Below are 11,524 nucleotides of genomic sequence, written 5' to 3' on the forward strand. Positions count from 1 at the left end.
AGATTGCTTGTATTAGGATCTTGTGTAAATTGTATTTGCAGTCAAGCTTAATTTTGTTGCAATTCTGGTTGAGTTGTCATTATGTCATATGTTGTTATACCCCTTGGACAGGTATTGTTGTATAACCCTGTTGATGTGAGCCATTGTGTGTTTTGTTCCAAATGGTCAATCTTGGGTTAGCGATTGTGGATCCTTCACCTATGGTTTGTCAGGATTAGATATGGCTGTCTATTTTGCCATAGAGTTCTCGTAGAAAGACCTTTCCTATTAGTGTCCTATGAGAGAGAGTGGCTTTCAAGTAGGGGCCGTGCCCGAAGTGGATGGCAGGATAACCCCTCAAAAGTCAGTTAAGAAGTGATAACCTAATAATTGATTAAGGGGTGGGTAGATTAAATATTAATTAAGCTAATGTGCCTCACACATGGTTGAGTGCTTGTATAGGCTCAGGATGTGGTGAGAAGGCCTAGAATGGTAAACTTATCACCTTGTCTTCACGAAAGGATTGGTAGGGTTCGCATGAGGCTTAGATGGAGCTGGGGGTTCGGGAGAGGTTACTAGGATAACCCAGGATGGGGGTTGGGACCTATGGAGACCTACCAGGGTAACCACCATAAGCCATGTGATGACACTCTCTCCTTAGAGTCACTAGTATTTGTGAGTTGAGTCACATGGATCTTTGCAGAGTCATGTAGTTCTGTCATAGTTGTCTTATTTTGCTTGCTTGAGGGTCTTCTACTATCTCCTAGCATGGTGGGGTGGTTCCATTTTGGGATCACATGGTCAGGTGGTAGTGCCACGTCCCATCGGATGTTCTAGATTGTATCTTCAAGTGAGAAAAGTCTTCATTGGTGTATCTTGGTTTGTGGTTCATGTACCAGCTCTTGTTCGTGATCATTGTTCAGTTGAGACCTTGTGGTCATTGTATCAAACTTTTATGTAACCTTGTTATTGTAAATTTTGGATTTCGTGGTATTTTTGGAAGCCATGTAATTATGGATATTATAATATTATATCGGTGGAATGTATGTTAATTTAGTTGCTTTGATCTTATGTATAAATGAAATATGGATAAATATATGCATTGGAATACTTTGATTCTTTCATTATGGAATTTAGATGTATGTGTAGGTTTATTCTCAAGCATTTAATTTACCTAATTAAAATGGACAATTAGATTAACCATGGTGTTAATATAATCTATGAATTAATATTCGTTGGTAACCTTTAGGAAATCATGTGTTAGACTTATGTTGTGTTATTAAACATGCTATTGTTATAATTAATGCACTTAATCTTTAAAAAAAAAATATTTCACCCTTTTGTTGTCTAGTTGTGTTGTTTTCCTTTAGAGTTCTTGGCAAAGTATTACATTTGGTATCAGAGCCCAAGTTTCAACACTAGGTACCAGGTCTTAATGTTTGTGTTTCTCTTGTCTTATCCTTTCCACAGATCTGAACCATTTCTCTTTTGTGGTGCTAGGTCATGGCTAGGAAAGCTAGGGGAGGTGGCCGTATGGGTGGTCGCAATAGAGGCAGAGGTGGAGGAAGGGGCCATGGTTCTGACCATCAGAATCATTCACCACAACCAACTCATGTGAGTGTTAAGCCAAAATAGTCAGTTCATCAGGATCCTCAGCATGCAGGAGAGCAGGTTCCCGAAAGGGAAGAGCTGAGACAGATGTTTGAGGAGGTTCTAGCCAGGTTAATCCCTAGGCTTGAGGTTTATCAACCTATTCATGCTTAGGTTGAGGAGTCGCATCAACAGGTTCCAGAGAGGAGAGATAGAGAGAGAGAAAACCAAGGAGGAGGGAGATTCTAGCTGACCGAGATCCACCTTCTTTGGGTCACATAAAGGACTTGATGAGGTCCAAACCTCCTTTCTTTGATGGTATGGGTACTGGTCTCAAGGCAGAGACCTGGCTTATTGGTTTGGACCGGTGTTTCACTATGTTTCCATATAGTAGCAACACCAAGGCGAGATGTTTTATCATGCGTCTCAAAAATTTTGCTTTAATCTGGTGGAGATTAGAGGAGGAGAAGATCGGTGTGTGCATTAATACTGTAACATGGGAGCTATTTCTGGAGAGATTCAGGGCACGATTTCTCTCACCCCAGTGGAGGCAGACTCGGGCAGATGAGTTCTATGCCTTGTGTCAGTATGGTATGATAGTAGACCAGTATGAGCACAAGTTCTATGAGCTCAAACAGTATGTCAGGATTGGTAATTATGAGGCTATGCATGTTCAACACTTCTTGAGAGGTTTGAATGAGCGCAACAGTGGAGGAGTGAGGGTGTTTGAGCCACCTTTAGTTGAGATAGTTGTGGCAAAAGCTAGATTGGTTGAGTTGAATCTTAGCCATGCACTTGGTGGTCAATTAGGTGTGTAGATAGGGAGTGCACCTTCCAGTGGGAACAGAGCTCAGGGAAATTAGTCCCAGTCAACTACACCATTTAGGACTCCTCAGGCACCCGCTTAGGACTCCTTAGGCACCTGCTAAGGGTGGATAGCAGTAGCAGCAGTAACCATTGAAACTGAAATAGTTCTAGGGCTAGCAAGGTGACAACTCTTAGTATAGGAAGAACAAGAACTAGCCGAGGGGAAAATAGGGCCCTTCAAAGAAGTCCTCACAGAGTGCATCTCATGCCCCTAGCCAGGGAAGTTTCCAACAGTCTAGTGGGCTGATAGGTAATAGAGGACCAGGTAGGGTAGCTTTCTTCTCTTGTGGGCAGTTTGGTCACATAACCGCGCAGTGCCCTCAGCGTTCCCACCATAGGTAGTCAGAGGCCAACAACATCAGAGCCTACAGTGGGAGGTGCAGGGAGATCCCATAGAGTATTTGCAGTGGTGGATGACCGCCAAGCTGATCATCAGGGTACAGTTATTGAGGCAACATGTATGTTGCATGGAATCCTTATCTCTGTACTTTTTGACTTTGGTGCTTTAGATTCTTTCATTTCTTCGTCCCTTGTGGAGTGGTGCGAACTCACGTCTGGTAAGAAGGTGGATAGGTGGCAAGTAGAGTTGGCTATAGGTGTTCATGTTTCTATAGATGCCTTTATTCCCAGTTGTGAGTTGGACCTAGGAACCATAGTTACCTCAGTTGACCTTCAAGTCATTCCTTTGGGTTCTTATGGAGTTGTGTTGGGAATCAATTGGATTTCATCTCACAGTGCTCGAGTAGACTGTCGCAAGAAGACAATGGAGTGTTTAGATGACCTTGGCAGGGAAGTGGAGATTGTTGGAATTTAGAGACCAATATCCTTACGTATGATTTCCTCTATGCAACTTAAGCGGTGAATGCGTAGAGGGTGTCAGCTTTTTGCAGTTACTCTTGAGGATGTGGATGAGTCAGAGAGTTGATAAATCACTCTTGATGGTCACCCTATTCTTTGAGAGTATGCTGATGTGTTTCTGTTGGATATTCCTTGTATGCCTCTGAAGCGAGACATAGACTTTCGCATAGACTTGGTTCCTGGTGTTGAACCTATTTCAAGAGCTCCATATCAGATGACTACTCAGGAGTTGAGTGAGTTGAAGTTGTAGATAGAGGAATTTTTCGTTAAGGGATTCATTCATCCTAGTGTTTCTCCTTGGGGTGCGCTTGTTATCTTCGTTAAGAAGAAAGATGGTTCTCTTCGGTTATGCATTGATTACTGATAGCTGAATAAAGTAACCATCCAGAATTGATATCCATTCCCTCGTATAGATGATCTTTTTGATTAGGTAAAGGGAGAAAAGTTATTCTCTAAGATTGACCTAAAATCTGGGTACCATCAGTTGCACATTCAGGATGCAAATATTCATAAGACAGTGTTTCGTACTCATTATGGTCACTATGAGTTCACAGTGGTGCCATTTGGGTTGACGAACGTGCCTTTAGTTTTCATGAGCCTCATGAATGGGGTTTTTCATGCCTACCTAGATCATTTTGTCATTGTATTCTTGGATGACATTCTGATTTATTCTAGAACTATGGAAGAGCATGAGGGTCACTTATGTCGGGTATTGTAGTGCTTGAGGGAGAATCAACTTTATGCCAATTTGGCAAAGTGTGACTTCTTTCAGTCTGAGGTGAACTATCTTGGTCATCTAGTTTTAGGAGAAGGTATATCTGTGGATCCTTCAAAGATCCAAGCCATTGTTGATTGGCCAGCGCTGACCAGCGTTTCAAAAGTTAGGAGTTTTATGGGTTTGGCCGGATATTACCGTCACTTTGTTTAGGGCTTTTCTTGGATAGGACACCCGATTACTTCTCTTTAGAGAAAAGGGAAGAAGTTTGTTTGGTCAAAGCAGTGTGAGTTAGCTTTTCAGACCTTAAAGGAACTCCTTGTCAGTGCTCCGATTTTGGCAGTTCTTGATCCATCTAGAGATTTTATGGTATGCACAGATGCCTCTTTGGAAGGTATAGGTGCAGTGCTTGCGTAGGATGGACATGTGGTTGCTTATGAGTCTCGCAAACTCAAGAACCACGAGTTGAACTATCTAGTTCATGATTTAGAGTTGGCAGTTGTAGTTCATGCTTTGGTTAGATGGTGGCATTTCCTATTAGGGTGTCGGTTTGAGCTACACAGTGATCACCACAGTCTGCAGTATATATTCATGTAGCGGAACTTGAATACTCAACAATGAAGATGGATGGAATTCTTCTCCGAGTATGATTTTGAGGTTCATTATATTCAGGGGAAAGAGAGGTAGTGGAAGATGCTTTGAGTCATAGGCGACATGAAGTTTCAGCATTGTCCCTTGGAGTAGACTTGAGAGAGAGGATTCTTGTAGTTCTTCCTCAGCATACTTGGTATCAGGATGTTAGAGCCGTGATAGAGTCCAGAAGGCCTTTAGAGGTTAGATTTTCTAGATATAACCTTGAGGTAGATGGACTTCTTCATCACCTTGGATGGATTTATGTACCTCCTTTGGAGGGTCTTCATGTTTTGATCATGACTGAGGCCCATCGTGCACCTTATTTGGCACATCTAAGTGTCAAGAAGATGCATGCAAATCTTAGACAAATTTATCATTGGGCTAGTATGAAACGCGACATTGCTGATTTTGTGTCAAAGTGTTTAGAGTGTCATCGGGTGAAGGCAGAGCATCAACACCCAGCAGGGCTTTTACAGCCTAATTTGGTACCGGATTGGAAATGGGATATCATTTCCATGGATTTCATTATTGGGTTGCTTGTCTCTTTGTGTCATCACGATGCCATGATGGTCAAAGTTGACAAATTGACAAAGGTTGCTCACTTTGTTCTTATTCGAGCTTCCTATATGGTAGCAGTGGTGGCACAAGTCTTCTTGGAAGATATAGTGAGATTGCATGGGATTCCAAGGTGGATCATCTCTAATAGATATTGTGTCTTTACCTCAGCATTGGGGACCTCACTTTAGAATGCCTTGGGGACTCAGTTGAACTTTAGTTCAGCTTATCACCCAGAGATAGATGGTTAGACAGAGTGAGTGAATTAGGTTTTGGAGGACATGCTTCACATGTATGTTATGGACCAGTAGTCACGTTGAGAGGATTATATCTATCTAGTGGAGTTTTCTTATAACAATGGATATCACAGCTCCATAGATATGTCCCCCTTTCAAGCATTGTATGGTTGTCCTTTCCGCACTCCTTTGAGTTGGGATCGACTAGAGGATAGGGTGCTTATAGGACTAGATATTCTTCTAGAGATGGAGTAGCAGGTTGAGAGTATTCGTGAGCACTTGGTAGCTGCATAGGATAGGTAAAAGAAGTATGCAAATGCTCATAGGATAGATTGTCATTTTTATGTTGGTGATCATGTGTTTTTGAGAGTGCGTCTGTGGAAGAGTCCAATCTGTTATGGAAAGGGTTCTAAGTTGGCGCCTTGATTTGTTGGCCCCTTTGAGATCCTTGAGAGGATAGGACCTATTGCCTACCATCTTGCCTTGCCACCAAGTCTATCCTACATCCATGATGTATTTCATGTTTTAGTTCTTCAACCTTATCGTCTTGATGTGACACATGTTCTTGATTGGAACTCTTTGCAGGTCGAGGACAGGCAACTTTCCATGGAGCCGGTACGCATTCTTCAGCATCAGGATTTGATCCCCAGGGGTCACACCATCGATCAGATAAGGGTCCTATGGGACCCAAATGATAAGACCTCGGTGAATTGGGAGGATGCAGCAAAGATGAGAGAGTTGTATTATTATTTGTTTTAGGCTTCCAGGAGTAAGCCTAGTTTTGGGGGGGAGAATGTAGTACCCTCCTCATTTGAACTCACTAGACTCATATTTTATTATTGTTTACTTTCAGTGGATACATTACCATGATGTGTTATTCAAACTTATATGATATTATTTCATGCTTTATCTAGATATGAGATGCATAATTTATTTGTAGTATTTCAATACTTGTGAATTATGGCATTTTATGGATTATTGCTATGTACTGACACTTTATTTTATCTATGCAATATGAAATTATATGTTGAGTGTCTGCGAGTGTATTGAATACAAGGGGACAATTTTCCTTCACTCATTCTGGTGACACAGGGAATGTCATGATTCCTCTTCATCGACATGTATGTCGTGTTTTCTATATTGTATACATGCAAGTGTGGTTTGGTGATGCAGGATATTGCAGCTACAAGTACCGGGTAGGTATGGGGTATCGTCTCCACCTGGCTTCACAGGTCTAAGCATGCCTTATATTTGTCCGATGGAAGTGGAGGAGGTAGTAGTTGACCCTCTTTTACCGAGTTACACTCTATAGCGTCCTAAAATTGCAACACTTGCAATTTCGACTGCATTTGGGTCTTCACGATGGTGATGCAATGTTGAACCTGAATGGAGACCCTGAAACCTATTTGCGACACCAAAAACTGCATTTTTCTACACCTTGGCCTGATCCCTCCTTGCACCCTGCTACCCCGGGAGGTGGGATCATGGTGCCCAGCGCCCTGGTCCCCAGGACCATGGCACCCAGCGCCTTGGTCCCTGGCCCTATTTTGGGCTCGGTCTCTTGTTGGGCATCGGGTCTTGAAGTTTGCAAATTGGAAAATAATGTTTCTAGGTCAGCCTAAGGTCGGGAAAATCTGTCTCTCAACCCTAATTGACAAGTATATAAACTACTTTTCCTCTCCTAGAAAGGGAGGAGGGAAAAACATATGTGTGCAAGAGGCGGAAGCGATATTCAAACATTCAAGCATTCAAGCATTCCTTCAAGAAATTGAGCATTCTAAGTCTCCATTCAAGGCTAAGTGTTGCATTCAAGACAAGGATTCAACCATTGAAGAGGAGATCACTTACAACATACAACATACAACATCATTACACCTTCGCATGTAAGAATACAAACATTCTTACAACAAGGTATCAGTACTTGTTTACATTACAAACATTTACATTTACAACATTCTCATTTCTTGGTTAATTCCAAAACTGGGGTTTGACCTAAAGGCAAACCCCTAATCCCTAACCCCCCAATCGTCCTCTCTTTTCTGTGTGTAGGTTGCAGGTACGCGGCTGTAATTGAAGATCTGGAATCCTTGTGCAGAGATGAATAGATCCACCTTCATTTCGCGGATTTTTTGAAGGACTGTGTGCACTCTGGGTGCCATCATCCCGTCAACTTTTGCTCAAATTTGTAGGACAACATCGTCTCGACATTTTACTGCTAATTCCAGGTTCCTAGCTTCATCCTGTATCCCTATCTCTATTTATAAGCGAATCTTTCTTACTTTATATGCATTCCTAGTCCAATCATTTTATCTACATTCTTTACAAAAGAGGGTATTCTTGATGTCACAACCCTTGAAACTCATTTAAAATCTAGTCTTGCATTGCATGGGATTGGATCTTGTGGGTTTCAACTGCTCTTTTGAATGCAAAGTCTCTCCTAAGTGAAAACCATCAACCCTAGTGACTCTCCCTTCTCTCTCCTTGGAGTGGGGGGGGAGAACAACTAGGGTTCGATTTTTCCGCTTTACACACTCTTGTGAGTGTCGTTAGTTGGTCGTCCTGTCAGTTTGTTTGACATTCATATTTTGTTGTTTGACTTTCTCTGAGTCTTTGCTTGGGGTTTGCTCAGTTTGTGTGTTTAGTGGTTTTAATTAATTAATTAAATTTATGGAGTTATCTCATAGTTGGTATTTTTGAATTATGTATTTTATGCATTGAGATTATAAATTTAATTAATTAAAAGAAGTTATTAAATTAAGTTGCAAGCTGCATGATATTAAAAATATATTTTATTTAAATTTTAGTGAAAATAAATTAGATTAATTTCATTTATTGTTTCCTAGAATTTTAAATAAATAAAAGAATAACAGAATAAATAAATGAATAAAAAAATAAATTAGAATTAAAGTATTGCTTTAATTCCTTTTTTAGGAAATTAATTAATTTGCATGAGAAAATAAAAGAAAAAAATGATTTTTGCTTATTGCATGTTAATTTATTACTTTGTTAGGAATTAGAAAAGAAAAATAAATTTGCTTTTAATTACTAAAATTAAATATTAGGGTTTTGGGGAAAAATATATGCAACCTAGAATTTTAGTTTAAAAGGGGAATATATCTTTTTGAAAAAGTCACGGGAAAGAGACAAAGATTTTGGTGAAGAAAAATTATTGGAAGCTTAGATTTTGGTGAAGAAAAATTATTGGAAGCTTGTTGAAGGATTGAATCTCTCCTACAAAGTTCTTCTAGGAAAGCTATACCAGGTTGGGTGGCTTCTTCTAGTTGTTTTTTTTTTAAGAAAATATTTCTATTTCTTCCCTCTTTCTGAATGATGTGTATGTTAAAATATTTGTCAAATCCAAAATCCTTTCTGGTTATTTCTTATTCTTGGCTAAAGTCCATTCCTGAAATTAGTTTCTAGTTTATGGAAAGAAGTTATTTCCTGGGTGTTTGTAGATTAAAATTTTGAGAAAAATGGGAAAAGTTAATATGGAAAATTTTGCCAAGATTTTTATTGTGCATGAAAATTGCAAGATTTGGGAGAAATGAGATTTACCAGAGAAAATATTCCCTCTTGTTTGATTTTTGTTTCGATATTTGGCTATGGTAGTCCTTTTTAATATTTGTGTATCTCTGTGTAATTATTTGGTTACTATGGTAATAAGTTTAATTTCACTTAAATTTATTGGGTTATTAAAGTTATGGGGAAATTGTTTTATTTAATTGTTTATGGGGAAAATTGTATTAAATAAATTTGTGAGAAATAAATTTTATTGAAAAATGAAATTTATTATATTTTTATGCTATTGTAAATTTAAAAAAATATATTTATATAAAAAAAAAAATTGGTTTTTGGGAGGTCCGTAGCAACTACCGACAGTAGTACACCTACCGTACGATAGCAGTACTACCGGTGGTAGGACCTGCTACCTATGGTAGTACCTTCTACCATGTAGTAGCAGTGCTACCAGCGGTAGCACCTGCTACCGTAAGGTAGCTACAGTAGTACCTTCTACCGTGCGGTAGCAAGGAGTTATTATGATTTGCTTTTTCCTGGGGTAAATTTGGTGCATTCAAGAATACGGTATATTTGGGTTTCATGCCTGTTATGTAATTTGGTTTTTTATTAACTTATTATATATATATATGTATTTATATATAAGTTTTTTAATTATGGGCATTATGTCATTTAAGTATTAGTTTAATACTGTGAAAATTAATTCATGTGTTTATATATATTTTGTAATATGATTATAGGTATATGATATATATATGATGTATATATATATATATTCATATAATTATATTATATTATATTATATTGTAGCATCCTAAAATTGTGACACTTGCAATTTTGACTGCATTTGGATCTTCACGATGGTGATGCAACATTAAACCTGAATGGAGACCCCGAAACCTGCTTGTGACACCAAAAACTGCATTTTTCTGCACCTTGGCATGATCCCTCCTTGCACCCTGCTATCCCGGGAGGTGGGACCATGGCGTCCAGTGCCCTAGTCCTTCAGGACCATGGCGCCCAGCGCCCTGGTCCCCCAAGACCATGGCGCCCAGCGCCCTGGTCCCTGACCCTATTTTGGGCCCGGTCTCTTTTGGGCATCGGGTCTTTAAGTTTGCAATTCGGGAAATAATGTTTCCTGGTCGGCCTAAGGTCGGGAAAATCAGTCTATCAACCCTAATTGACAAGTATATAAACTACTTTTCCTCTCCTAGAAAAGGAGGAAGGAAATAAGCAAGAGCAAGACGCGGAAGCAATATTCAAACATTCAAACATTCAAGCATTCAAGCATTCCTTCAAGCAATTAAGCATTCTAAGTCTCCATTCAAGGCTAGGTGTTGCATTCAAGACAAGGATTCAACCATTGAAGAGGAGATCACATAAAACATACAACATACTACATACATTACACCTTCGCATGTAAGAATACAAACATTCTTACAACAAGGTATCAGTACTTGTTTACATTACAAACATTTACATTTACAACATTCTCATTTCTTGGTTAATTCAAAAACTGAGGTTTGACCTAAAGGCAAACCCCTCATCCCTAACCCCCCAATCGTCCTCTCTTTTCTATGTGTAGGTTGCAGGTATGCGGCTGTAATTGAAGATCTGGAATCCTTGTGTAGAGACGAACAGGTCCCCCTTCATTTCGCGGATTTTTCGGAGGACCGTGTGCACGCCAGGCGCCATCGTCCTGTCAACTTTTTCTCAAATTTGCAGAACAGCACCGTCTCGACATTTTACTGCTAATTCCAGGTTCGCAGCTTCATCCCATATCCCTATCTCTATTTATAAATGAATCTTTCCTACTTTACATGCATTCCTAGTTCAATCATCCTATCTACATTTCTTTACAAAAGAGGGTATCCTTGATGTCTTAACCCTTGAAACTCATTTAGAATCCAATCCTGCATTGTGTGGGATTGGATCTTGTGGGTTTCAACCCCTCTTTTGAATGTAAAGTCTCCCCTAAGTGAAAACCATCAACCCTAGTGACCTCCCTTCTCTCTCCTCGGAGTTGGGGAGGGGAGAACAACTAGGGTTCGATTTTTCCGCTTTACATATATATATATATATTTCAGAGTTTGGTTATTTCCAGAAAAGCTTATAATTTTAGATTCTATATTTATGCTTGGAAATACATTAGGAGATTAATTTTTATGTGATTGATTTAACCTTATTGGACAAAAGACAAAATGGATTTCCTTGTATTAATATAGTTGTATTTTCTTATTTTCTGGAAAATCTTTAATTGCAAGTTATTTATGCTTTTGGTTGTTTAAAGAAAGGATTTCCTGTATTAGGATCTTGTGTATATGGTATTTGCAATCAAGCTTAATTTCATTGCAATTCTGGTTGAGTTGTCATTATGTCATATGTTGTTATACCCCTTGATCAAGTGTTGTTGTATAACCCTATTGATGTGAGCCACTGTGTGTTTTGTTCCAAATGGTCAATCCTGGGTTAGTGATTGTGTATCCTTCACCTGTGGTTTTTTGGGATTAGATATGGCTTTCTGTTTCGCCATAGAGTTCTCGTAGAAATACTTTTCCTATTAGTTTCCTATGAG

Source organism: Cryptomeria japonica, chromosome 3 (assembly GCF_030272615.1).
Source record: "Cryptomeria japonica chromosome 3, Sugi_1.0, whole genome shotgun sequence".
NCBI classification, from domain to species: Eukaryota; Viridiplantae; Streptophyta; class Pinopsida; order Cupressales; family Cupressaceae; genus Cryptomeria; species Cryptomeria japonica.